The sequence below is a fragment of the Prunus mume genome, linkage group LG7 (genome assembly GCF_029339155.1).
Source record: "Prunus mume cultivar Tortuosa linkage group LG7, ASM2933915v1, whole genome shotgun sequence".
NCBI lineage: Eukaryota > Viridiplantae > Streptophyta > Magnoliopsida > Rosales > Rosaceae > Prunus > Prunus mume.
The window spans coordinates 20,284,067-20,289,989 of record NC_142704.1 but is presented as its reverse complement, the minus strand read 5'-3'; the positions used below and the strand labels follow the sequence as shown (position 1 = coordinate 20,289,989).

General features: G+C 40.6%; 1 pseudogene; it reads right to left on the bottom strand.

Annotated features, from left to right (window-relative positions):
* Positions 1 to 1,974: 1,974 nt before the first annotated feature.
* LOC148915715 (secreted RxLR effector protein 161 pseudogene) lies at positions 1,975 to 2,610 on the bottom strand (annotated as a pseudogene).
* Positions 2,611 to 5,923: the final 3,313 nt, after the last annotated feature.

Here is a 5,923-nt window from a genome sequence, read left to right as displayed (position 1 = left end):
TGCCAATATCTCATATATTAATGGCATGCTGATGATCTGATATCTCATATATATATATATATGTAAATATGCTGCTTAGTTCTCAGACACAGTATTTATACTAGAAGTTGTGATAACTTTTTTGCAGTGGTTCGTTCAAGTCATGGAATACCTACCAAGCCCACATGTACTGCCATTAAGCGTGTATGGTGTTAGGCATGACTATATAAGCTAGTAATCATAACATCCACATGGTCCCCCACACCAAGCTTTGTACAGCAACATGACTTCCTCAGTTCACACAAAGATTTTAACAAACCAACCCTCAACAAGTATTTGCCGCAAAGCTTATTAGATGGACTTTGCAATCCACCCAGTTTCCAAGGATTATGAAATACCCATTGTTTATCTATATTTCTCCAGAAAATATAAGTATTTATTTCCCCATGTCTCCAAAAGTTAATTCCTTAACCAACATGGACCACTTCTGTTGAAACCCATCTTGTAATGAGTAGTAAATTCTTGAATAATGAGTCAAAATCTCCATCATATATTTCGAAAAAAAAAAAGTTGTTGAAAATCAACAATTACACCAAAGAAAGAAGGCCTCAGTGTGGAGCGGCTGGACCCATTTGTTAGTTTTTTTTTTTTATGCGTCAAATTTTATAGTTTTCAGTGTGAATACATATGATTATATTGCAGCCCGTATGATTTATTGTAATAGTTTTTTTTAAAGGTTTTATATTTTTTTTTGTTGGTATTTTTCTGTTCATCTTAGTTTTTATTTTTTTTCTATGGTTGAGGGCGGCTGAACCCATCATAGTTTTCTCTTCGCAAGTCTCAAACAGAGTCTTGCTTTTTAGGTTTAAGTAGGTTTTAGTTCTAAGGGCATTTGAGTCTTTTTAGGTGACTGTTTGGCTACTTTTGAAAGTTTTTATAAAAACTAACATTTATGAAAATGAGGAGTAAATTTTCTCTATTTTTGATAAAAACTCGTATGAGAATGTAATATACAAATGTGACAAGAGTAGCATTATTCATTACAAAAATACCACATTATTATTATTAAACCATATAATACCATATCCAATGTAATATTCTAATTACATTATTACTCATTTAAAAATATATACCCTTCGCAATGCCTGCATCAATGTTTATATATATACACAACACAATACTATAATTATTACTGAAGCATATGTCAATAGATTGAATGTTATGGACATTTTCTGCGGTTGCGTCATCTTGTGGCCTAGCAGCTTATTTCAAAGCCTTGATGAATAAGGCCATATGTCAATAGATTGAATGTTATCTATGCCTGCCGGCCACTGCAAGAAGAGGCTGCAACGGATTCAAGACAGTCCCATTAAGACGGGCTTCAATAGCATTTAGCTGGTTCTGAATTCGCTAGCTCCTCTCTCTCGAAACCCTTTAAAGAAGGTTGATTGATTGTGGTTGATGACGTAAGTGCTTATCAAGATGCATCCATGGATAAAATTTGCTATACATGTGTAAAAAAATATAACCATGCGTGCCATAGGAGTGTGTACAGTTGAACAGCCCTGAAACATTGTCAAGTGAGACAAAAGTAAACCACAAACGGAATGTGAATAGAGAAAACCAGTTTCTATACTGCACCAATTCACATATGTACAAACAGAAGCCATTCCATCCATTACTCAAAATAATTAGGGTTTAAAACTGATATATTTATTCTTCTCTCAAGGAGGAATATATATACTACATACAGAGTGGTTACAAATAGGAAATATGTACAAAATCTCCTAATTCTACTCAAATTAGATAATTACAATAAAACAGAAATTCTATTCCTAATAGGAACGTTGACTCATGCCAACACTCCCCCTTAAGTTGGTCCATAGATATCGGTAATGTCCAACTTGTCATGTGAGTCTTCAAATCGGCGCTTTGACACAGCATGGGTCAACATATTTGCAAGCTGCTCTGAAGAAGGCACAAAAGGTATAGAAATTACTTATGCTCCAGCTTCTCCTTAATGAACTGCCGATCAACTTCTACATGCTTAGTTCGATCATGTTGCACCGGATTGTTAGCAATTTCAAATGCAGATTGATTATCACAGTGGAGCTTTGTAGTAGCATTCGGTTTAAACCCAATTTCAGCAAGTAACCACCTCAACCACAGTATTTCACAAACCCCTTGGGCAATCCCTCTATACTCAGACTCTGCGGAGGATCGAGATATAATGTTTTGCTTCTTGCTACGCCACGTAACTAGGTTACCACCAACAAAGGTGAAGTAACCTGATGTAGAACGTCTATCTGTAATATTCCCGGCATAATCTGCGTCAGTGTAACCTTCTAGATCCAAGTGACCATTTTTCTTAAATAATAAACCTCTCCCAGGAGCAGACTTTAAATAACTCAGAATATGCATCACAGCAGCCATATGATCCTCACTAGGTGAATGCATAAATTGGCTAGCAACGCTTACTGCATAGGCAATATCAGGGCGTGTCAATAATAAATAAATCAATCTCCCAACTAACCTTTGATATCTTTCTCTGTTAGTTGGGACTTGATCCACATAAACACCAAGTTTATGATTCTCAACAATAGGTGTATCAGGTGGTTTCTGATCAAGCATTTGATGTCGCTAGCGGTCCATGACATACTTCCTTTGTGTTTGTCGCGCGAATCTCACGACACGGTGCTCCGGGCGAGGATGTACGTCAACACATGACATCCTTCTTTTGGATCTTTGTGCGGTTGTGCAGGCGTGCGGCCATCGGTCTTGTCTTGTCGAGATGATGATGAGGTTCGGGTAGAAGATGGTTTAAATGTTGCGCCTATTTTGCGTTCGACTCCTAATTAAACGATCGTGGTCGAGAGAGGAACCGATCTCGGCCGTCGAGTTCACTTTGAGCTACAAGGCCGTTTAGTGGTGGTGTTGGTGGCGGGTTTTAGGCGGTGCTCCGGCGCGTTACTCGAGAGCGACGATCATATGATATATGGGGTGAGTGAGGCGATAACAGAGATAGTACTCACGAAAATCAAGGGTCGTATGATATATTGATGAATGAATTTTCCTTACAATCTACCACTACTCCTAAGAAAACAAATAAAGGTATTGAAAGTGCATTACAGGAAAATATAATTTGCTCCGTGGGAGGCTTTTGGTTTGGTGTTTGAACCATTTGAATGTAGTCCTGAGCTTAGTATTTATAGGAGTCCTGGAGGGACATTCGAGGCTGACAAGACTCAGCGGTGGAGCTGACCGGGGCAAGTGGGTAGTCAAATCGGTATTTGGGATCGTGAAGCATAGGGTTGAGAAGCATGGTGGTGTGACCCCCATAAATCTCGAAAAATCTCGGCCACCACCATGATCGTGGGTTCTGCCCCCTTGGCCGTGGGAACGCATTTAATGCCCTGATGTCCGTGGTTAGTGATCGACCTTAAGTCGTAAGATTACTTGTGAGAATGTCTGCGCCTAACCACCCTAATTTCCATCACCAAATCCTGACTTCAGCCACTTCCCTTGTGCATTAAATGCTTCTTGTGACTAGTGGGTTTGCTGCGAAGTCGAGGCATTACTTCATTAAATGGAGCGTGGGGCCCTGAGGCCACGTGGTGATTCAACCACAGCTTTTTTAAGTCGTGTCTTTTATGGCCTTCGGCCTCGGCCTTCAATCTGCGTCGCGAGGCGAGAGGATTGTGCCTTTGCAGCTTTTCTTTTGTTATTAGGAAGCGAAATGCTTGTGAAACGGTAGGCGCCAGGGCCGAAGGGAAGTCCCTTTAATCGTTCATGACCATGATTTATTAGGCACAAACACTTTGTGAAATAAATAAGCCATGTTTAGATCGAGTGACTTCCACTCTTAGAAAATATTTCAGATTGCCCAAATCTTTCATCTCAAATTGGATGCTAAGCGTTTACGAAGACCTTCAACAAAAGGGTACTGTACCCGAAGCAAACAATTGGGTAGGTAGAGAATACCAAGGCGCGAGACAACTCTCTCTAAGGAACTCGGCAAAATAGGCCCAGTAACCGGGAGAAGGTGCCCCCTCACAAAGGGGGTCGCGGTGACCCCGGCATTGTTTACAAAAACACAGTCTCGCAAAGTCGTAAGACCATGTATGGGGCCGCGCGCCAAAGGTCGGAAGGTCAAGGAAGTTGGTGACTGACAGCGATGGATTTTCTGCCCTGCGGTGGAGCGACAGAAGTTTTGAGAATTCAAGAAGGTCACGGCGAGGCGAGCCGTTTATCATTCGATAGGTGTCAAGTGAAAGGCTTACGGTGGATACCTAGGCACTCGGAGGCGAGGAAGGGCGTAGTAGCGGCGAAATGCTTGAGGAGTTGAAAATAAGCGTAGATCCGGAGATTCCCGAATAGGTTAAGAACTCAACGGGACCTACCCCCTCTTTCCTTGTCTGATTCGATGCAAGATATAGAAGGGAAATTAATACTTTCTTTTTTTCCATTTTTTCAAATTGTTGATAAAACTCCAAAATGGCATTTTCTTTTGACTCAATTTTTTTTTTCTCTTTATCATGCAGTTCCTCAATTTCTACAGTATCATCACCAGTCAGAATCATATCATCAACATAAATAATCAACAAAGTCACCTTACCAGCCCTATGTTTAATGAATAGAGTATGATCAGTATTAGCCTGTCGATAACCAAACTTCTTCATAGCTGTGGTAAATCTGCCAAACCATGCCCGAGGAGACTGCTTTGACCGTACAACACCTTTTTCAATTTGCACACGTTCCCCGTTTCACCGGTAACCCTATACCCTAGTGGAAGACTCATGTACACTTCTTCTTCTAGTTCATCATGTAAGAATGCATTTTTTACGTCAAATTGCCTCAGGGTCCAATCCAAGTTTACTACTAAGGACAACAAAACTCTGACAGTATTCATCTTAGCCACAGGTGCAAAAGTATCATGATAATCAACTCTATATGTCTGAGTGAACCACTTTAGCTACTAATCTTGCCTTGTACATCTCCACAGTACTATCTGCATTATATTTAACTATAAACACCCATCTGCATCCTACAGGCTTCATTCCCTTTGGTAGATCAACAATGTCTCATGTATTATTTTTTTGCAACGCCTCCATTTCAATATTCATGGCTTCAGCCCACTTTGGATCATTAAATGCTTCCTCAACACGGGTTGGAATTTTAATATTATCCATTCTGGTCACAAATGCTTTGCACTCAGGAGATAACCTGTTATCAGACACATAATGGGCAATAGCATATCTTGCTTTGCTTTTTGGTGAGTAACGATCAAGTGGAACCCCACGGTTCTGTCTAGGCGGTAAAACATAAGAATTATCAGAAGTATGAGTAGAAGCACTTACCTCAGGAATATCCAGGAGAGCTTGATCGGGTACTATTAGAAGCTTCATAAGGGGCAATCGATTGATGGCAGTAGTGATATCGATTAAAATAGCGAGTTCACTAGTGTAGCAAGTTCTACCGGTGTAGCGAGTTGGCAGCAGGTTGATCGGTTCTTCCCTTTGTATCAAACTATCTAATACTACTCCCCTTTGTAAATCTAGCCAACTATGTCCTTCACTACTAGTCTCCCCCTAAAGGACATGCTTGGGTGTATCAGAGAAGAACATTTCATCCTCAACAAAGGTAACATCCATAGAGACGTATAGACGTCGGGTTGCAGAGATGATAACATTGGTAACCTTTCTGATGAGGAGAGAAACCGAGAAAGACATAATGAAGAGCACATGGGTCCACTTACTCCTCGATTCTGATGAAGGTGAACATAAACGACACAACCAAACACCTTTGGAGACAAAGTCAATATAAAAGAGGCGAGAGACATGATGGGTCAGATACCTGCTTAGGAGTTTGGAAATCCCAAACTCGTGAAGGTAGAGCGATTCAAGAGATGGTGCATAGGTAACAGCGTCCATCAGGCAAGCTTTGG